Source organism: Oncorhynchus nerka, linkage group LG13 (assembly GCF_034236695.1).
Source record: "Oncorhynchus nerka isolate Pitt River linkage group LG13, Oner_Uvic_2.0, whole genome shotgun sequence".
In the NCBI taxonomy this organism is placed as follows: Eukaryota; Metazoa; Chordata; class Actinopteri; order Salmoniformes; family Salmonidae; genus Oncorhynchus; species Oncorhynchus nerka.
Genome location: NC_088408.1, coordinates 15,038,174 through 15,061,786, shown reverse-complemented (window position 1 = coordinate 15,061,786; position 23,613 = coordinate 15,038,174). Strand labels below are relative to the sequence as shown.

Sequence of the window (23,613 nt, the reverse complement as noted above, 5' to 3'; positions counted from 1 at the left end):
AGTAAGCTGATTGCCCATATCAATAAAAAGTAATCGATTGAGCTGACCCCACTCTAGGAACTGAGATGGAGATGAGAGGGTAGACAGTGACTAGGCCACTGTCCATGCAAGGACATGGCGGAGTATGAATATGTCCACGTTTTATGGTCGTGCTTTATAGCTGTGTGAAGGAATAATGAATTGCATTGGCCCTGGCCAGCCTGGTAGCCGGGACTGTAAATGGATTAGCTCTTGCCAGCGCTCTTTAATTTGACACAACATACATGTTTAGCACTTAAAACGATGGCATGTGTAATGTCAAAAAATTAAAAGTGGGCAAATTGATATTACGGCCTGCCGTGCCGCGGAAGAGCCCATGCGTTTAGTGCACCGTGACCAAAAGTGCCATGGCCGCTTTCTCGTCTCGGAGTGCTTATATAGGCTAGGTGACGGCCATACCTCTCTCTCTCCCCGACGCTGATGCAATGGCACAAGGTAGCAGATTGTCAAACTGCGGGCGAGTAGCCTCGGAGGGGACATAAACCCAATAATCGGTGCCACAGGGCCAACTATCAGTGCGGCTCCAGAACAGCAATCTGACACGGGCATACATGCGCACTGCAGTTTATAGTCAATTCGAGTCTCCTCCGACGGAGCCACACGCAGCAGTGACTAATCCGACCTCAGCCTTCTCCAGGTCCTGTTTCCGCCGCAGCCTTTTCCACCCGATTTTGGACCAAAACATTGCCACTGCGTCAGACTGTAACTTCGTCAGGCCCCATCGCTCGGATCCCGCGGAAGCCTGGTGTGTCAAGTGAAGGTACGTGGTTTTTCTCTTCTGGGCTGGCGGTCTCCGTGCATGGTGAGGTGAGCTCCGGGCTCGGTCCATATTATTCCAGTCCATCCTTGCCTGGCCTGTTGACTGTGTCGCGTCTGCTCTTGAGTTCATGGTGACAGAATAGCGGTCATGGTTGGAATGGCTGGTCCCTTTAACACCGTTCTGGCCGTGTGTGCTGTGTTAGGTCCTGCTCCGAGTAGCCTAAGCAAACAGTTGTTTCCATACGATCTGTGTTCAAAAACGTCGCATGCAAGGTGCACGAAAGAGTGCATGTCTAAAGCAGAAATCCACTTTAGGCTACAGTGTATCGTACAATGTATCGTGGAAAGTATCCATTGAATTGACTAACAGGGCAGGGTAGCAGGGTAGCCTATATCTGACATGCACATAATAAAGTGTGAGGCATTTCAGATGTGAGAATGTTAACGTTCGGAGACCAGCTGCAGATGTGTTGTTGCTCATACGCTGCTGATGTTTGCACTATTGTGATGTTGTCAGGGAAACTCTTAGCTGCACACAGATGAACACTGGTTTAGAGGCGTAAATACAAAGTTAAGTGCTCTCACATCAGCTTCTGACCTCACCCCTGAAAACGCGAGAGAAATGTTATTGATACATGACGTGGTCATATTTATATGACGGCGATATTATACTGAATGGACAAAGCCTGTTGTCGGAGGAGTGAATGCTGCTGATGCCGTAGCGCAATCATAATATTTACCCTAATTAACATCAGAAATTACGTTGGACGCACATCTTCCGTGTACGCGTTGGACGCACAACTAGACAGACAGGGCACGGGTTCGTCGGGTTATTGGTTGATGACAGACAGTGGTTCGGCTAGCCTAAGGTGTCAAGGGAAGAGTCAACCTGGTCTCAGAGCATTTCGTAATATTCTGTACATAAATCTGAGGCACACCATTTAGTATGGTATATATTAATTTGTGAATGTCCATGATCCATTTCGCATGATACATTATGAATTACAAATTGTATGATAAATACACATTTGCAAAATGTACAATATGTTACGAATTTGCTAAATTTACAATATGTTATAAATTTGCAAACATATGATATGTTACGAATTTAAATTTGTTGTGACTAACACTAAAGTTAACTAGCTGGCTAATTTTTAGGGTTAAGGTTAGGTGTTATAGGTTCAAGGGTTAAGGTTAGGGTTAGAGTTAGGGGAAGGGTTAGCTAACATGCTAAGAAGGTTCGAAGTAGAAGAAAAGTTGCTATAGTTGTCCGTGATAAGATTAGAACACACAACCTTTGAGTTACTAGACGTTCGCATTTTACGCCTACCCATCCACCCCAACCAAACACTCTTATTTACTTTTTTTGCCATAAGTAACCCTCTGTATTATGTACCCATGCCAAATGGAATGTATCATACTAATTTGACGTCTGGTCTATGAGCCAAGGCTGGAAAAGGTGATTCTTCAACCCAGCCATCCATATGAGCACACGATGTTGAAAATACCTCTTTCAACCAGTTTTGCTCACTGAGAAGCTTGGATCTGCATGTGATGCGACACGAGAATAACAAGGGGCCCATACTTCATATTGTGTGATCATTCAAGACACCGCAACACAGCCCTAGAAAGACTGAGAGCCTTGAGCTGCACACCGGATTCTGACTCAGTTTAATTCCCATTCAGATCCAGCCTTGTATACTGTATACTCACATTCTCTGTGAACATGCACATGGTTTAGATTTCATGTTGCTGTTGTTTTGCCAACTTGAGTTTGGGTTCGTTTTGTGGTTACGGATGCATTCACAAGCAAGATCATAATTCAATAGTCTATTCATCGATCTCAGTTGACATGGACTAAAGAGTAGAGTTGGAGCACACTATTCCGTTACATTGTATCATTCATTATGTAACACGTCACTCAACTAGTGGCCTTGGTGCTATACACATCCCATCATGAAGCCAACTGGGAAGGGCGCAAATGTGCATTTTATAACAGTTACTCAAGCAATGAAAAGGGATGCTGCCCATGCCTTTATATGAGTTACTCAACCATATAGGCCTACCTAAACCATTTGTTAGCTTGACTATTTGGAACAATAAGCTTTGTAGCAACACTAGGCAGTTAAGATGATGAAATGGTCCCTCTGTGGAGAGGACAGTGAAACTCGACGCCTCTGCCCTTTGGACAACTAGCCTAATGCATCATTAATGCTTATCTAATACAGTGAAGCTTCGCAAATGGAAGCAAATTGATTGGGTAAGTAGCCTAAATCACTCACTGAATAAGTAAGCAGACATATATTGTGGTAACAGATACTGTCATTATTATCAGTCCGTTATCCCTGGCACGCAGGCGGGAGCACCATATTGAGGCCAGTCTTGAGATAGGCCTATTATTGGGCTTCAATAGACAATGGCTCTCATTTGTTCTCCGCAGCCAGGATAAACATTGGCTTTTGGATTTACAGGCCTACTGATGAAGTTGTAAAATGAGTGTAGTCTAATACATGTTTTAATAAAGTGTTTAATAACACCATTATCAATTATATACATTGCTGTTCTATCTTTATAATTTTGTAAAAACAAACCTATTTTGATGGAATAGAAACTCTCTCTCCTTCTCTCTCGCTCTCGCTCTCTTCGGTTTGTAATTCAGACCTTAATCCTCTCATCCATAGCTTCATTCCACTTTCTGTCTATTTTCATTTTGAGACTAATCACTGAGGTTAGATGGGGTGGCATGAGGTTAGATGGGGTGGCATAAGGTTAGATGGGGTGGCATGAGGTTAGATTTGGTGGCATGAGGTTAGTTCTGGTGGCTTGAGGTTAGTTCGGGTGGCATGAGGTTAGATGGGGTGGCATGAGGTTAGATGGGGTGGCATGAGGTTAGTTCGGGTGGCATGAGGTTAGTTCGGATGGCATGAGGTTAGATGGGGTGGCATGAGGTTAGATTTAGTAGTATGAGGGTAGATGGGGTGGCATAAGGGTAGATGGGGTGGCATGAGGTTAGATTTGGTGGCATGAGGTTAGATTTGGTGGCATGAGGTTAGTTCTGGTGGCTTGAGGTTAGTTCAGGTGGCATGAGGTTAGTTCGGATGGCATGAGGTTAGATGGGATGGCATGAGGTTAGATTTAGTAGTATGAGGGTAGATGGGGTTGCTTGAGAGTAGATGGGGTGTCTTGAGAGTAGATGGGGTGGCATGAGTGTAGATTTGGTGGCATGAGGTTAGTTCTGGTGGCTTGAGGTTAGTTCAGGTGGCATGAGGTTAGTTCGGATGGCATGAGGTTAGATGGGATGGCATGAGGTTAGATTTAGTAGTATGAGGGTAGATGGGGTTGCTTGAGAGTAGATGGGGTGTCTTGAGAGTAGATGGGGTGGCATGAGTGTAGATGGAGTGGCATGATGTTAAATGGGGTGGCATAAGGTTAGATGGGCTTTCAACAGTCCACAGTCACACAATCTGGATCAAATGACCAGGAACGATGATCTTCGAGGCTCACAGTTGTTTTTTTCCTAACAGGTAGTTTTGTCCCTGTGTCTTACATTGCTTTCTGAGCCACCTTGCTTCAGCCAAGAAGATTTCTCTTCAAACATCAGTTAGATTGTTTCCTCCGTTTGTTGCCGAGCCTGTCTCCAAGCCTGCCTGTCCTCTGTACAGTGGCGATTTGATGTAAATCTTGGTGGGGCAACAATAAAAAGTGGGATGCATGCCAGCAAAGCCACAACACAACACTAAACAGTACATTTAATTGCACTATAAAGGTGACAAACGGCCTACATAAAGCTGTCCCAACAGCAGCCCCAACACCTTACCACTGCTACACCTGGCTATCAGCAAAGCCTTGTCTGGCAGCAAAAAAGTTCATTCAGCCTCATTTACTTCCTTTAAAAAAACATAGCTGATATGGCTGACTTGCTTAAACAAATGTGGTTTCTACTGACAATTGAGATGTACAAATTATGGCATAAGGGAACGACAAGTGGATAAGAGGCAATTCGTAATTTTGATTAAGACATTAATGAGCGAGCTAGGACAGACGTAGTCAATGTAACTATTTGTTCAGCACTTTTGAAATGTACAGTGACAGAATTCAGAATGGGCCGTTCTTGCAGTATTCTCCCTGTACACTAATTTAGAACCGTAGGATAAATAAAGGGTGCATATAAGCAGACAATGAAAGCTCTTACAATATTCAATGAATACATTCCTCTAAAACAGGTTATAGGCTACATGTGCACCACCAAGTCAGAACAGTAGGCAAATAGAGGGGTAAATAGACCAAATGATTTGGGTGAGGCACATGGTCTACTAACATCTTACTACATAACATACACTCAGTATTACTTTCTTAGGTACAGTACACATTATCTCCCTGGCATATTACATACATACAATACATTTTTGGACTCACATTGTTGTTCTGTGCTCACTTGAACAGGAACGTGGTGCGGCGGTCCTTCGTGGGCAAATTTTGTCATTAAAGTCTGGCATTCTCTGGATTTAATGTGCTTTCAAAACAACTGGGAACTCTGAGAAAAACAAGGTCAAATCATGATGACGTCATTGATCTTCAATTTGCAATTCCGAGTTGGATGACTGTTCAAAACTTATTTCCCCAGTCAGAGCTCGTTTATTCCCAACTTTCCAGTTGTCTTGAACTCACTGAAGTCAAGTTCTGACTTAACAGTTGTTTTGAGCTCAGCACAAATCATGCTTCATTGACAGCATGGCCAATGTTGAATGTTTGTAATTTTAAACTTGGAAAAGAGCCCCTGAATCCCAGATTTGGGACAACACGGCCACTGTATCTGATTCCATCCAAACCACTCATTGTTGAATTTGCGATTTGCAACTTGTGCAATGTTTATGTCCAATGGCTGATGAGCACCGATACATTTTGTCTGTAATTTCTCTTCATTATTTCTCTTCATATGTCAAGGATTAAAAAGGATTTGCCAGTAGATTGTTGACTGATGATGATGACTAAGATTTTGAAAGTATGATGTTGACATGATCATTCCAATCAAAGCTACTGTAGATACAACATGATTTGATGTCATTTTATCTGTGGCCAATGACCTTGAGCCTTCTTAGATGGGCACTTCTAAAGTAACTCTACGGCAACACCCAAAGGGCTAGAATTTTCCAGGTCTGCCCTTAGACTTGGCGGTAACGTAGTGTACCCATGAGTGACAGAACACTGAGCCAATCATGGTGCAACGCTCCATATTTTCTGTTGGCTTGCCCCACCACCACAGAAAGCACTGAGCTAGGCCGAAACACTTGCATTTTGGAGCTGCCTTACTCAAGAAAACAAAAAAAGAGACCGTGTTTGTAACAGGCTTTTATTAACTCAAAAATATATATATATTTCTTTTTTTACATTGTTTACAATCTGATATTTGACACGTATTAATGCCAAATATATCATGCAAAACAGGCAAGCCCACCCAATTGTATTATTATTATTTATTCATTTTTTTTGTTGTGGGACTCAATACAGGTGGGTCGCACTGCCTCTGTAGAACTTAACTAAACTGGTACCTTGCTCTTAGCACACCAAGATACTTTGTTCAATTCAAGCATCATAGTGCCGATTACACTACAGAAAAATAAGTGCTGTCTAGAACCTAAAAGGATTATGTAGTTTGAAGAACCCCTTTCGATTCCAGGTAGAACCATTTTGAGTTCCATGTAAAACCCTTTGCACAGAGGGTCTACATGGAATCAAAAAGGGTTCTTTTATGGGAACAGCCGAAGAACTCTTTTGGAGTGTATGCCGTGTTTGACTCAATGTTTATTGCCTTGATATAGGCTAAGTATACATCCGTTTTACATACCACTGTTTGCCCAGATATCTTAGCCTAGATCCCTTTCTCAACACTGGAAGGATGACATGAGAGCCGAATAGAGTTCCCAGTTTACATGCCTCGTGTTACACAAATAAAGGCCCAGAGAGGGCGAGAGAGCATCACTGGTAGCTTCAGTAATGCCGCCAGGCAAGGAAGGATGTTAGCATTGTTTATACTCCCAGCTGTGTATTGCTTTCCAATTCCATTCATGCAGTCAATAGAGCCTGTATACAACAGGATGTGCTGCTTTTCTGCTCTGACAACTATTTTTTAAATTCTTTAAAAATATAATCCTATTTTCTGACTGCGTGTGTGTGTGTGCCTTCGTACTCCCCTATGTGTGCATGTGTGAATTTAAGTGTTTGTGTACCGTACCAGTCAAAAGTTTGGACACACCTACTCATTCCAGCGTTTTTCTTAATTTTTACTATTTTCAACATTGTAGAATAATAGTGAAGACATCAAAATGATGAAAGAACACATATGGAATCATGTAGTAACCAAAAAAGTGTAAAACAAATCAAAATATATTCTATATTTGAGATTCTTCAAAGTAGCCATCCTTTTCCTTGATGACAGCTTTGCACAAGCATGTCATTCTCTCAACCAGCTTCATCTGAAATGCTTTTCCAACAGTCTTGAATGAGTTTCCACATTTGCTGAGCACGTTTCCTCCACTTTTCCTTCACTCTGCGGTTCAACTCATCCCAAACCATCTCAATTGGGTTGAAGTCGGGTGATTGTGGAGGCCAGGTCATCTGATGCAGCACTCCACAACTTTCCTTCTTGGTCACATAGCCCTTACACAGCCTGGAGGTGTGTTGGGTCATTGTGCTGTTGAAAAACAAATGATAGTCCCACTAAGCACAAACCAGATGGGATGCTGTATCGCTGCAGAATGCTGTGGTAGTCATGCTGGTTAAGTGTGCCTTGAATTCTAAATAAATTATAGACAGTGTCACCAGAAAAACACCCCCACACCATCACACCTCCTCCTCCATGCTTCACGGTGGGAACCACACATGCGGAGATCATCCATTTACCTATGCTGCGTCTTACAAAGACACGGTGGTTGAAACCAAAGACCTCAAATTTGGATAGATTTTCACTGGTCTAATGTCCATTGCTTGTGTTTCTTGGCCCAAGAGAGGATCTTCTTATTATTTTCTTCTTCTTATATTGACTGACCTTAATGTCTTAAAGTAATGGTGGACTGTCGTTTCTCTTTGCTTATTTGAGCTGTTCTTGCCGTAATATGGACTTGGTCTTTTACTGAAAAGGGCTATCTTCTGTATGACAACCCTACCTTGTCACAACACAGCTGATTGGCTCAAACGCATTAAGAAGGAAAGAAATTCCACAAATTAACTTTCAACAAGGCACACCTGTTAATTGAAATGCCTTCCAGGAAGCTGGTTGAGAATGCCAAGAGCTGTCATCAATGAAAGGGTCGCTCCTTTGAAGAAGCTCAAATAGTTTAAAACTTTTTGCTTACTACAGGATTCCATTTGTGTTATTTCATAGTTTTGATGTCTTCACTATTATTCTCCAATGTAGAAAATAGTACAAATAAAGAAGAACCCTTGAATGAGTAGGTGTGTCCAAACGTTTGACTGGTACTGTATGCTTGCTCACCTTAGTCCACCTTAGTGGACGTAACCAGAAGTCCAGAAGTCCCCACAAGAATAGTAAACAAACAAAAATTTGACCAACTGGAGACATTTTGTTAGTCCCCATGAGGTCAAATGTTATTTCTAGGGGGTTTTGGGTTAAGGTTAGAATTAGTGTTATGGTTATTATTACGGTATGGGTTAGTGTTAGGAGCTAGGGTTAGTTTTAGGGTTAGGGTTAGGAGCTAGGGTTAGTTTTATGGTTAGGGTTAGGAGCTAGGGTTAGTTTTAGGGTTAGGGTTAGGAGCTAGGGTTAGTTTTAGGGTTAGGAGCTAGGGTTAGTTTTAGGGTTAGGGTTAGAAGCTAGGGTTAGTTTTAGGGTTAGGTTAGGCGCTAGGGTTAGGTTTAGGGTTAGGGTTAAGGTTAGGATTTTGGGTTAAGGTTAGGGTTAAGATTAAGGTTAGGGTTTAGGGAAAGTAGTTATTTGAATGGGACTGAATTGTGTGTCCCCACAAGGTTAGTTGTACAAGACTGCGTGTGTGTGTGTGTGTGTGTGTGTGTGTGTGTGTGTGTGTGTCCACACACTGATCTAGAGAGGGTCATGGAACAATCCCTGCATGTCCAGTAGTGGCATTTCACTGGCATTTTTTCTCTAAGGCTGGCATTTGGTGTCCGTTTCCTCTCTGTCCCTTCACCTTCTGTCCTTGTCTTTTGAAGATGGTGGCAAAGAGAGATGAGGAATGATGGAGGAGCATTATCAAGAACCTCTGACCTTTGATGTGTGGCGGAATATTCTTATGATGTTCAACTAGCTTTCAGACAGACAGGTTATAGTTCACTAACTCCGAGATCGATTGCATGGTGTGTATGTGTGTGTGTGTGTGTTTTGTTTTGTGCGTACATGCGTGCGTGTGTGGTTTCCTTTAGGGTGTCATGAGAAAATCACTGATATTACCTCTACAGGGCAGAATCACTATGCAGACAAGGGAGAAAGCTTAGGGTAAATGTTTTTGCATGTTGTAAGACAGACTGTCTGTCTGCCTGTTGACACAGACACAATCACACAGCTAGTCTGGGGGCGGTTTCCATGGTGAAATGTTGTGAGGGACTAGGGAACTCAGCTCAGCTCGGGTTATCTCTGATCCATGGTGATATGATATATACAGTTTTCCAGCAGCTGAAAGAAAAGGACCCCTTACAGGCATGTCTGTCTGTCTGTCTGTCTGTCTGTCTGTCTGTCTGTCTGTCTGTCTGTCTGTCTGTCTGTCTGTCTGTCTGTTTGCCTGTCTGTCTGCCTGTCTTAAACAGGTGAATTTCTCAATTGCTCAATTGTTCATGGTTATGTTGAAAAAGATCCATGTAAACAGCAGGCGTGTTCTGTTTAGTAGCTCAAACTAGATCTGAGAAGGGTCTTAACCGCTGCTGCTTAGATGGACTGGGTCGTAGCCTAGATGGACTGGGTCTAAGCCTAGATGGACTGGGTCTAAGCCTAGAGGGACTGGGTCTAAGCCTAGAGGGACTGGGTCTAAGCCTAGAGGGACTGGGTCTAAGCCTTGAGGGACTGGGTCTAAGCCTAGAGGGACTGGGTCTAAGCCTAGAGGGACTGGGTCTAAGCCTAGAGGGACTGGGTCTTAGCCTAGAGGTACTGGGTCTTAGCCTAGAGGGACTGGGTCTTAGCCTTGAGGGACTGGGTCGAAGCCTAGAGGGGCTGGGTCAAAGCCTAGAGGGACTGGGTCTAAGCCTAGAGGGACTGGGTCTTAGCCTAGAGGGACTGGGTCTTAGCCTTGAGGGACTGGGTCGAAGCCTAGAGGGGCTGGGTCGAAGCCTAGAGGGACTGGGTCTAAGCCTAGAGGGACTGGGTCTAAGCCTAGAGGGACTGGGTCTAAGCCTAGAGGGACTGGGTCTTAGCCTAGAGGGATCAAAGCCTAGAGGGACTGGGTTGAAGCCTAGAGGGACTGGGTCTAAGCCTAGAGTGACTGGGTCTAAGCCTAGAGGGACTGGTTCTTAGCCTAGAGGGACTGGGTCTAAGCCTAGAGGGACTGGGTCGAAGCCTAGAGGGACTGGGTCTAAGCCTAGAGGGACTGGGTCTAAGCCTAGAGGGACTGGGTCGAAGCCTAGAGGGACTGGGTCTTAGCCTAGAGGGACTGGGTCGAAGCCTAGAGGGGCTGGGTCGAAGCCTAGAGGGACTGGGTCTAAGCCTAGAGGGACTGGGTCTAAGCCTAGAGGGACTGGGTCTAAGCTTAGCGGGACTGGGTCTTAGCCTAGAGGGACTGGATCAAAGCCTAGAGAGACTGGGTTGAAGCCTAGAGGGACTGGGTCTAAGCCTAGAAGGACTGGGTTGAAGCCTAGAGGGACTGGGTCTAAGCCTAGAGGGACTGGGTCTAAGCCTAGAGGGACTGGGTTGAAGCCTAGAGGGACTGGGTCTAAGCCTAGAGGGACTGGGTCTAAGCCTAGAGGGACTGGGTCTAAGCCTAGAGGGACTGGGTCTAAGCCTAGAGGGACTGGGTCTTAGCCTAGAGGGACTGGGTCTAAGCCTTGAGGGACTGGGTCTAAGCCTAGAGGGACTGGGTCTAAGCCTAGAGGGACTGGGTCTAAGCCTAGAGGGACTGGGTCTAAGCCTAGAGGTACTGGGTCTTAGCCTAGAGGGACTGGGTCTTAGCCTTGAGGGACTGGGTCGAAGCCTAGAGGGGCTGGGTCGAAGCCTAGAGGGACTGGGTCTAAGCCTAGAGGGACTGGGTCTAAGCCTAGAGGGACTGGGTCTTAGCCTAGAGGGACTGGGTCTTAGCCTTGAGGGACTGGGTCGAAGCCTAGAGGGGCCGAAGAGAGGGCTGGGTCGAAGCCTAGAGGGACTGGGTCTAAGCCTAGAGGGACTGGGTCTAAGCCTAGAGGGACTGGGTCTTAGCCTAGAGGGATCAAAGCCTAGAGGGACTGGGTTGAAGCCTAGAGGGACTGGGTCTAAGCCTAGAGTGACTGGGTCTAAGCCTAGAGGGACTGGTTCTTAGCCTAGAGGGACTGGGTCTAAGCCTTGAGGGACTGGGTCGAAGCCTAGAGGGACTGGGTCTAAGCCTAGAGGGACTGGGTCTAAGCCTAGAGGGACTGGGTCGAAGCCTAGAGGGACTGGGTCTTAGCCTAGAGGGACTGGGTCGAAGCCTAGAGGGGCTGGGTCGAAGCCTAGAGGGACTGGGTCTAAGCCTAGAGGGACTGGGTCTAAGCCTAGAGGGACTGGGTCTAAGCTTAGCGGGACTGGGTCTTAGCCTAGAGGGACTGGATCAAAGCCTAGAGAGACTGGGTTGAAGCCTAGAGGGACTGGGTCTAAGCCTAGAAGGACTGGGTTGAAGCCTAGAGGGACTGGGTCTAAGCCTAGAGGGACTGGGTCTAAGCCTAGAGGGACTGGGTTGAAGCCTAGAGGGACTGGGTCTAAGCCTAGAGGGACTGGGTCTAAGCCTAGAGGGACTGGGTCTTAGCCTAGAGGGACTGGATCAAAGCTTAGAGGGACTGGGTTGAAGCCTAGAGGGACTGGGTCTAAGCCTAGAGAGACTGGGTCTTAGCCTAGAGGGACTGGGTCTAAGCCTAGAGGGACTGGATCAAAGCCTAGAGAGACTGGGTTGAAGCCTAGAGGGACTGGGTCTAAGCCTAGAAGGACTGGGTTGAAGCCTAGAGGGACTGGGTCTAAGCCTAGAGGGACTGGGTCTAAGCCTAGAGGGACTGGGTCTAAGCCTAGAGTGACTGGGTCTAAGCCTAGTGGGATTGGGTCTAAGCCTAGTGCGACTGGGTGTAAGCCTAGAGGGACTGGGTCTAAGCCTAGAGGGACTGGGTCTAAGCCTAGAGGGACTGGGTCTAAGCCTAGAGGGACTGGGTCTTAGCCTAGAGGGATCAAAGCCTAGAGGGACTGGGTTGAAGCCTAGAGGGACTGGGTCTAAGCCTAGAGTGACTGGGTCTAAGCCTAGAGGGACTGGTTCTTAGCCTAGAGGGACTGGGTCTAAGCCTAGAGGGACTGGGTCGAAGCCTAGAGGGACTGGGTCTAAGCCTAGAGGGACTGGGTCTAAGCCTAGAGGGACTGGGTCGAAGCCTAGAGGGACTGGGTCTTAGCCTAGAGGGACTGGGTCGAAGCCTAGAGGGGCTGGGTCGAAGCCTAGAGGGACTGGGTCTAAGCCTAGAGGGACTGGGTCTAAGCCTAGAGGGACTGGGTCTAAGCTTAGCGGGACTGGGTCTTAGCCTAGAGGGACTGGATCAAAGCCTAGAGAGACTGGGTTGAAGCCTAGAGGGACTGGGTCTAAGCCTAGAAGGACTGGGTTGAAGCCTAGAGGGACTGGGTCTAAGCCTAGAGGGACTGGGTCTAAGCCTAGTGGGACTGGGTTGAAGCCTAGAGGGACTGGGTCTAAGCCTAGAGGGACTGGGTCTAAGCCTAGAGGGACTGGGTCTTAGCCTAGAGGGACTGGATCAAAGCTTAGAGGGACTGGGTTGAAGCCTAGAGGGACTGGGTCTAAGCCTAGAGAGACTGGGTCTTAGCCTAGAGGGACTGGGTCTAAGCCTAGAGGGACTGGGTCGAAGCCTAGAGGGACTGGGTCTAAGCCTAGAGGGACTGGGTCGAAGCCTAGAGGGACTGGGTCTTAGCCTAGAGGGACTGGGTCTTAGCCTAGAGGGGCTGGGTCGAAGCCTAGAGGGACTGGGTCTAAGCCTAGAGGGACTGGGTCTAAGCCTAGAGGGACTGGGTCTAAGCCTAGAGGGACTGGGTCTTAGCCTAGAGGGACTGGATCAAAGCCTAGAGAGACTGGGTTGAAGCCTAGAGGGACTGGGTCTAAGCCTAGAAGGACTGGGTTGAAGCCTAGAGGGACTGGGTCTAAGCCTAGAGGGACTGGGTCTAAGCCTAGAGGGACTGGGTCTAAGCCTAGAGTGACTGGGTCTAAGCCTAGTGGGATTGGGTCTAAGCCTAGTGCGACTGGGTGTAAGCCTAGAGGGACTGGGTCTAAGCCTAGAGGGACTGGGTCTAAGCCTAGAGGGGGACTGGGTCGAAGCCTAGAGGGACTGGGTCGAAGCCTAGAGGGACTGGGTCGAAGCCTAGAGGGGCTGGGTCTAAGCCTAGAGGGACTGGGTCTAAGCCTAGAGGGACTGGGTCTAAGCCTAGAGGGACTGGGTCTAAGCCTAGTGGGACTGGGTCTAAGCCTAGTGGGACTGGGTCTAAGCCTAGAGGGACTGGGTCTAAGCCTAGAGGGACTGGGTCTAAGCCTAGAGGGACTGGGTCTAAGCCTAGAGGGACTGGGTCGAAGCCTAGAGGGACTGGGTCTAAGCCTAGAGGGACTGGGTCTAAGCCTAGAGGGACTGGGTCGAAGCCTAGAGAGACTGGGTCTTAGCTTGGAGTATGTCCTTTCCCTGTGTCTGTTACTGTCATCTTGTTTACCAGTGATCGTGAACCCATTCCTTTCCTCAGCGCCTGCTGCTCCGGCTCTGTTTCCCTCCAGCGCTGCTGTCATTGAGCTGTTGGTTTGCAAGGAGGAGAATCAGTGTGTGTGTGTGTCTGTGTGTGTGTCTGCATACTCAGCTATAAGTATGTGTATATGTGCTTTTGCGTGTGCGTGTGTTTTTGTGTGTTTTTCTATGTGTGTATGTGTGTGCATTCATGCGTGCGTGCGTTTTACATGCGTGTTTGTTTTCTATCTGTGTGTACATGCGTGCATATGTGTGTGTGTGCGTTTGTTTGTGTGTGTGTGGGAAGTAAAATTCTGTATTTCATATTGCAGTACTGGTGTATAAATATGGTATCATATATCATATCAGTAATGACACACAGTACAATACCATACAACTGACTATAGTATTCTGTTAAAAAGTCAATGCTACCGTAATCGGAATGAATGATGTTCATTGAGAGGAGGGGTTTGTATTTCACAGTGTGTTACTGTAATTACAAGAGATTGGTGCAAACAAGTTAGCTGCTAGGTAAGTGTTTACAGGCAATACAGCATATTCATTCATATTTGGTGTTTTATATCACTTGCCCTTCTATAGGCCTCCAAAAGCATCCACACTGGCAGCAACTACGGGGGAAAACAGACCAAAAGAACATGGCAACATGCTCAACCATTGAAGATTCAAGACTTTCTGCTACCCCAATCGGTCTGCTATGCATTTCAAATGGTTTGGGCACTACTACCACATAGGAGTTAGATTTGTAGAGCATTTATAGCCATTTACAAGGCAATCGGTCTGCTATGCATTTTGATGCTCCAAAAATATGGTACTGTATTCTGTGGGGTAGAATTACAGTACTATTCGAAATACAGAAATTATTATTATTATTATTTCCCACAATGCACCATAATTTACAGTATGCCACAGTAAAACGTTGAAAAATAAATATTAGTTTAATTTACAGTTTTCCATTACAGTCTGTGTGAGAATCAGGGTTTCCATTTACCGCCACTTGGCTTTTCGTCAAAAGTATGAAAAGCCAATAAATACAACTTTTGCCAGCTAAAATGACCGGGAGAAAAAAAATCCCATTGCAAAATAAGGCGTTTGTCATGTATCAGTATGCAGAGGTGAGTACGGAGTCAGGCGCAGGACACAGAACTGAGTAAAATAACATACTTTACTCGGAAAATAATCAACCATATATTCCACACAGGGAAAACACACCATAACACAGACGACTGATAACACTAGACAAGGAACAATCACGCACAAAACATCATGGGAACCAGATGGTTAAATATGGAAATAATCTTGAACATTCCAAGATGGCGTAGCAGTCAGACGTATTTGTCCTTCGTCTTGTCGTGTCCCATGTATATATCTTTATATATATTTTTCTTCGCATATCTTTTTATGTTTTTCTAAGCCCTTACTTCAAAATCCTGTCCTGCAACCCGCCTCACCCAATGTGGTGTGGACCTGCTTTTTTCTAAAGTATTTTTCTTTGCCACTATTACTGGAATCTCTCGAAAAGAAACTAGCCAGCTAACTAGCCAGCTAACGGTCATCAGCTAACCTCTATCTTGGAAAGCTCTCGCCAGTTTGTACAGCGTGATTCAACCAGAGCATACCAGACCTATTTTTCTCTCCATATCCCTGGATTCCTATCGCAAGCTCTGAACCTTCTCACCTTCCGACCTTCGCAGCTAACGTCCCCTGAATGCTAGCTGTCTAGAGCACAATGGACTGTTGGCTTACGAGGCCCATCGAATACATTCCGAAGCCACTAGCTAGCAGTCAGCTATCCTTTGCTAGCGGTCATCAGCTACCTTTATCCTGGATAACTCTCGCCAGTCTGTACAGTGCGACTCAAACCAGAGCTAGTCGGACTTATTCTTCTCCATATCTCCGGATTCCTACAGCAAGCTCTGAACCTATTTTTATTATTTTTTAAAACATTTTTATTATGATAAAAAAAATCCACCTGGAATTATAGCAGCTAACGACCCCTGCACGCACAGCCGCTAATCTGCGGCCTGCTAGCTATCTAAAGCACATTGGACTGCTGGCTTAAGAGGCCCTTCGGACATATTTCTTCGGCCACTATACATATTTTGCCAATTGGCCTGGTTTATCACACGGAGATCTGCTGATCCATCCGCTGATGTAACTGCATGAGGGGGCCACAACAGACTTCCCTCCACCGTCCATCCCTCTAAGGCCTTTCTGTTAGCCTGTTAGCCCCGTGCCGCTAGCTGCCTGAAGCCACACACTGGACTTGTATGATCACCCGGCTACGCATGCCTTTCCCTTAAGTCACCATGCCGTGTCGATTGCTGTTCTGGTTTGTAACTATTGTTTTATTTCACTGTAGAGCCTCTAGCACTGCTCAACACGCCTCGGCTAACAATTTAGTTCCACCACCCACACACGCAGTGACATCACCTGGTTTAAATGCTATTTCTTGAGACAATATCTCTTTCATTATCACTATATGCACAGGTTTACCCCCACTGTATTCGCATCCTACTATACCTTTGTCTGTACATTATGCGTTGAATATATTCTACCGTGCCCAGAAATCTGCTCCTTTTACTCTCTGTTCTGAACATACTAGGCGTCCAGTTCTGTTAACCTTTAGCCGTACCCTTATCCTACTCCTCCTCTGTTCTCTGGTGATGTAGAGGTTAATCCAGGCCCTGCAGTGTCTACCTCCACTCCCATCAGGCTCTCTCATTTGTTGACTTCTGCAACCGTAAAAGCCTTGGTTTCATGCTTGTTAACCTCTTAGTCCGCCCCATCCCGCATGCGGTATCGTTACTACAGCCTCAAGCTCATTAGCATAACGCAACGTTAGCGATTTTAAAAATCGCAAATGAAACGAAATAAATATGCCTGTTCTCAAGCTTATCCTTTTCTTAACAATCCTGTCGTCTCAGATTTTCAAAATATGCTTTAGAACCAGAGAAAATCACTAATTTGTGTAAGAGTGGTGATAGCTAGCTTAGCGTTAGCATTAGCATTTAGCACGCAACATATTCACAAAAACCAGCCAAGGAATCAAATAAAATAATTTACCTTTGAAGAACTTCAGATGTTTCAATGAGGAGACTCTCAGTTACATAGCAGATGTCCAGTTTTTCCTGAAAGATTCTTGTGTAGGACACATCGTTACCTTTTGTTACTATGCATATGGCTACCGAAACTAACCGAAAATTCAGTCACCTACATGTCAAACTTTTTCCGAATTAACTCCATAATATCGACTGAAACATGGAAAACGTTGTTTGAATCAATCCTGAAGGTGGTTTGTCATATTTCTCTCCATTGAAAGCACCGTCCTTGTAGCCTGGTTTGTTCTGAGATTTGAATGGAAAAATACCGGGACCTGACTTTTGCGCACCAATTGCCACGCAGACACCTAGCGGGACACCTGGTAAATGTAGTCTCTTATGGTCAATCTTCCAATGATATGCCTACAAATACGTCACAATGCTGCAGAGACCTTGGGGAAACAAGAGAAAGAGTCCGTTCATTCCTGTCGCATTCACAGCCATATAAGGCGATCATGGAAAACGTAGCCTCAGAAATCCTGTGCATTTCCTGGTCGGTCATACATCTTGGTTTTGCCCGAAACATTTGTTCTAAGGGACTCACAGTGAAAATCTTTGCATTTCTGGAAACGTAAGACTGTCTTCTTTCCAAAGCTATCAATTCCAAGCATATTCGAGCATCTTTTCGTGACAAAATATTGCGCTTAAAACGGGCACGTCTTTTTATCCAAAAATGAAATACTGCCCCTATAGGACTAACAGGTTAACATTAGAAGCCTCCTCCCTAAGTTTGTTTTATTCACTGCCCTAGCACACTCTACCAATCAGGATGTCCTAGCTGTGTCTGAATCCTGGCTTAGGAAGGCCACCAAAAACCTTGAAATTCCCATTCCTAACTATAATATTTTCTGACAAGATAGAACTGCCAATATACTGCAAAGATAACCTGCAGAGTTCTGTCTTTACTATCCAGGTCTGTACCCAAACAATTTGAGATTCTACTTCTAAAAATGAACCTTTCCAGAAACAAGTCTCTCACTGTTGCCGCTTGCTATAGACCACCCTCTGCCCCCAGGTGTGCCCTCGACACCATATGTGATTTGATTGCCCTCCATCTATCTTCTGAGCTCATGCTGCTAGGTGACCTAAACTGGGACATGTTTAACACCCCGGCCACCCTACAATCTAAGCTTGATGCCCTCAATCTCACACAACTTATCAATGAACCTACCAGATATAACCCCAAATCTGTAAACACCCTCATAGATATCATCCTAACTCACCCTCCAAATACACCTCTGCTGTTTTCAACCAAGATCTCAGCAATCACTGCCTCATTGCCTGCATCCGTAATGGGTCTGCGAGCAAACGCATCCCGACAGTAGAGGATGCCTGGTTATTTTTTAATAGTGCCTTCCTCACCATCTTAAATAGGCATGCCCCATTCAAAAAATGTAGAACCAGGAATAGATATAGCCCTTGGTTCACTCCAGACCTGTCTGCCCTTGACCAGCACAAAAACATCCTGTTGCATTCTGCATTAGCATTGAATATTCCCCGTGATATGCAACTTTTCAGGGAAGTTAGGAACCAATATAGACAGGCAGTTAGGAAAGCTAAGGCTAGCTTTTTTAAACAGAAATTTGCATCCTGCAGTACAAACTCAAAAAAGTTCTGGGACACTGTAAATCAATGGAGAATAAGAGCACCTCCTCCCAGCTCCCCACTGCTTTGAGGCTAGTAAACACAACTGACAAATCCACTATAATTGAGAATTTCAATAAGCATTTCTCTACGGCTGGCCATGCTTTCCACCTGGCTACCCCTACCCCGGTCAACTGCCTGGCACCCTCCACAGCAACCCGCCCAAGCCCCCACCATTTCTCCTTCACCCATATCCAGATAGCTGATGTTCTGAAAGAGCTGCAAAATCTGGACCCCTACAAATCAGCCGGGCTAGATCATCTGGATCCTCTCTTTCTAAAATTATCTGCCGAAATTGTTGCAACCCCTATTACTAGCCTGTTCAACCTACCTTTCGGATCGTCTGAGATTCCCAAAGATTGGAAAGTTGCCTCGGTCATCCCCCTCTTCAAAGGGGGAGACACTCTAGACCCAAACTGCTACAGACCTATATCTATCCTACCCTACATCTCTAAGGTCTTCGAAAGCCATGTTAACAAACAGATTACTGACCATTTTGAATCACATCGTACCTTCTCCGCTATGCAATCTGGTTTCCGAGCTGGTCATGGGTGCACCTCAGCCACGCTCAAGGTCCTTAACGATATCATAACCGCCATCGATAAGAGACATTACTGTGCAGCTGTATTCATCGACCTGGCCAAGGCTTTCGACTCTGTCAATCACCACATTCTTATTGGCAGACTCAACAGCCTTGGTTTCTCAAATGATTGCTTCGCCTGGTTCACCAACTACTTCTCTGATAGAGCTCAGTGTGTCAAATTGGAGGGCCTGTTGTCCAGACCTCTGGCAGTCTCTATGCGGGTGCCACAGGATTCAATTCTCGGGCCGACTCTATTCTCTGTATACATCAATGATGTCGCTCTTGCTGCTGGTGATTCTCTGATCCACCTCTACGCAGACGACACCATTCTGTGTACTTCTGGCCCTTCTTTGGACACTGTGTTAACTAACCTCCAGATGAGCTTCAATGCCATACAACTCTCCATCTGTGGCCTCCAACTGCTCTTAAACGCAAATAAAACTAAATGCATGCTATTCAACCGATCATTGCCCGCACCTGCCTGCCCATCCAGCATCACTACTCTGGACGGCTCTGACTTAGAATACGTGGATAATTACAAATACCTAGGTGTCTTGCTAGACTGTAAACTCTCCTTACAGACTCACATTAAGCATCTCCAATCAAAAATTCAATCTAGAATCGGCTTCCTATTTCGCAACAAAGCTTCCTTTACTCATGCTGCCAAAAATACCTATGTAAAACTGACCATCCTACCGATCCTTGACTTCGGCGATGTCATCTATAAAATAGCCTCCAACACTCTACTCAGCAAACTGGATGTAGTCTATCACAGTGCCATCCGTTTTGCCACCAAAGCCCCATATACTACACACCACTGCGACCTATACGCTCTCGTTGCCTAACCCTCACTTCATACTCGTCACCAAACCCACTGGCTACAGGTTATCTACAAGTCTCTGCTAGGTAAAGCCCCGCCCTATCTCAGCTCGCTGGTCATCATAGCAGAACCCACTCGTAGCACGTGCTCCAGCAGGTATATCTCACTGGTCAGCCCCAAAGCCAATTCCTCCTTTGGTCGCCTTTCCTTCCAGTTCTCTGCTGCCACTGACTGGAACGAACTGCAAAAATCACTGAAGCTGGAGATTCCCATCTCCCTCACTAGCTTTAAGAACCAGCTGTCAGAGCAGCTCACAGATCACTGCACCTGTTCATAGCCCATCTGTATACCACCCATCTATCTACCTCATCCCCATACTGTATTTATTTATTTTGCTCATTTTGCACCACAGTATCTCTACTTGCACATCCATCTTTTGCACATCTACCATTCCAGTGTTTAATTGCCAGATTATAATTACTTCGCCACCATGGCCTATTTATTGCCTAAACTCCCTTATTTGACCTAATTTGCACTGTATATAGACTTTTTTTTTCTTTTTTTTCTACTGTATTATTGACTGTATGTTTTGTTCATTCCATGTGTAACTCTGTGTTGTTGTATGTGTCGAACTGCTATGCTTTATCTTGGCCAGGTCGCAGTTGCAAATGAGAACTTGTTCTCAACTAGCTTACCTGGTTAAATAAAGGGGAAATATATATATTTTTAAATAACGTAATGGGAACCAGTTGTGTACAATCAAGACAAAACAAATGGAAAAAGAAACGTAGATCGGTGGCAGCTAGAAAGCCGGTGATGACGACTGCGAAACGCCACCCGAACAAGGAGAGGCACCAACTTCGGCTGAAGTCGTGACAGCGTTTTATTAATTGATGGAAATACAATTGACCATCATGGTTATTGGTCTATAGATTAATTTGCATAATTTATTGAAATTAAATTAACCTGTGTGTATTTTCGTTATTTATCATGTATCTTATTCATCCAACTCAACTATCACACGCGCATAGCTCACAGAGCTAGATTACCGAGCTTTTCTTTTTCTTTTTCATATGAGCATTTTCGTGGAACAGCTTCATTTCAATAATAATGTTTTAGTTTCTCAATCATTGTGATGTGGTAAATCATAAAAATCGGATTTAAAATTATACAAATCGAAAAATCCTGCTAATGCAAGAGCACTAGCCTTATGTACACATCGGTACACAGTGATCCATTGGCGGCTAAAGAAATGAGCGCATGGAACTCATATCCTATAGGTCAATGAAGCAGTAGGCTCTCCATTGCTCTTTCACACTGAGGATTGGTGATTATCGAGGGAGACATTGTTGAAAATATTTTTCAAATAGCTTACTGTAAGGAACGATAGTTTAAAAACATAATTCGCAACGGATGTAGAAAAAAAACAAAAAAATCCTACATTTCCGCACAGCAGGCCAGGTACTTTTAAGCGTGCTCAGGCACTATCAGGACAGAGACACCAGACACATGCTCACTTAGATCACTCCAAACAAAATACAATGAAAACATCTAGAAATCTTGTCAATGATGGTTATGAAATAAGCCTAAACTTGTTTCTCACAAGTGTAGCAGATTCTGAACTTCAGCAAACAACATTTCCATTCCTAGAATGAGAATGGTAAATGACTGTAATTAATACATGAATTAATACATTAACAGAACTGAATGTAACCAAATGACTGCGATGAATGGTACATTTACTACAGGTGACATACAGTGCATTCGGAAAGTATTCAGACCACTTGACCACATTTTCTTACGTTACAGCCTTATTCTAAAATGTATTAAATAGTTAAATGCACAGAGATACCGTGACGAGATCCTGAGGCCCATTGTCGTGTCCTTCATCCGTCGCCATCACCTCATGTTTCAGTCTGATAATGCATGGTCTCATGTCGCCAGGATCTGTACACAATTCCTGGAAGCTTAAAATGTCCCAGTTCTTCCATGGCCTGCATACCAGACATGTCACCCCTTGAGCAGGTTTTGGATGCTGTGGATCAATATGTATGACAGTGTGTTCCATTTCCCGTGAATACCCAGCAGCTTAGTACAGCCATTGAAAAGGAGTGGAACAACATTCCACAGGCCACAATCAACAGCCTGATCAAGTGTATGCGAAGGAGATCTACATGAGGCAAATGGTGGTCACACCAGATACCGACTGGTTTTCTGACCCACACCCCTACCTTTTTAAAGTTATCTGTGACCAACAGATGCATATCTGTAGTCCCAGTCCTGTGAAATCCATAGATTAGGGCCTAATGAATTTATTTCATTTGACCTATTTTCTTATATGAACTGTGAAGCTCTGTCGAGTTCTTGGTCACCTCCCTGACCAAGGCCCTTCTTCCCCGATGGCTCAGGTTGGCCGGGCGGCCAGCTCTAGGAAGAGTATTGGTGGTTCCAATCTTCTTCCATTTAAGAATGATGGACACTACTGTGTTCTAGGGGACCTTCAATACTGCAGAAATGTTTTGGTACCTTTCCACCGATCTGCACCTCAACACATTCCTGTTTCGGAGCACTACGGCTGTTTAGAATGATGTTTTCACAGGTGCACTGTTTAGAATGATGTTTTCCCAGGTGCACTGTTTAGAATGGTGTTTTCCCTGGTGCACTGTTTAGAATGATGTTTTCCCAGGTGCACTGTTTAGAATGGTGTTTTCCCAGGTGCACTGTTTAGAATGGTGTTTTCCCAGGTGCACTGTTTAGAATGATGTTTTCACAGGTGCACTGTTTAGAATGGTGTTTTCACAGGTGCACTGTTTAGAATGATGTTTTCCCTGGTGCACTGTTTAGAATGGTGTTTTCCCTGGTGCACTGTTTAGAATGATGTTTTCCCTGGTGCACTGTTTAGAATGATGTTTTCACAGGTGCACTGTTTCGGATGATGTTTTCCTGCAAATTGCATTTGGAAAATGTTGGAAAATGATTTTTTTTTACTGCTTCATTACATGAGTTGACATGTTCTGTTTAGATGCATTACCATAAATAAAAGGTAAATGTCATTTCTGACATTCTGAACACAGTGGGTGGACGGTAAATTCAAATCTTCCTAGTCAGGTTGTACAGCGTCACTTTTTCCTAATGGAAACCCTGGTGTGCGTGTGTGTGTGTGTGTGTGTTTGTGCGTGTGTGTGTGTGTGTGTTTGTGTCTGTCTGTGTGTGCAGGCATTTCCTAAGCTGTCCCTCATACCATTACATCATCATCATACCATCACGGTCACCTAATCATCCCCAGCTTACAATTGCCTCTTTCATCCCACTCCTTTCCCCTGTAACTATTCCCCAGGTCGTTGCTGTAAATGAGAATGTGTTCTCAGTCAACTTACCTGGTAAAATAACGGTCAAATAAAAATAGTAAAATAAAAATGCCCATTAGGGATGCCACTGTTACAGCTAGGAAGTGGGTCTTGTGACATGGTCCGCTCTAAGGAGGGCATCCAGAAACAGACCCTGTACATGCATTTGTGTGTGAGTGCATGCACATGAGTGTTTGTGTGTAAGTGTATAAAGGAGAGGGGACTTGGCATGCCCGGTGATCCCTGGTGATGCTTCTTCCACAAAGAACTGATTACTCATGGAACCTCCAATACCTTTTTTAGATATTTTTTCGTTTTTCATAAACCTACACTGCTAAGGGAGTCACTGCAGGGCAGGCTAGCTGAGTATCCAGGATAAAAACAGGCTCCCTAAGCCCGTAGCTGAGTATCCAGGATAAAAACAGGCTC

At 45.0% G+C, this 23,613-nt stretch overlaps 1 protein-coding gene across 1 annotated transcript in view; it reads left to right on the top strand.

Annotated features, from left to right (window-relative positions):
• The first annotated feature begins 436 nt into the window (after window positions 1–436).
• Window positions 437–23,613, top strand: part of LOC115115430 (alpha-(1,6)-fucosyltransferase-like) — a 187,754-nt gene continuing 164,577 nt past the window's right edge. The window contains exon 1 of the mRNA XM_065026209.1: window positions 437–799. The gene's annotated coding sequence lies outside the window, so the exon portion shown is untranslated. The remainder of the gene's footprint in view (window positions 800–23,613) is intronic.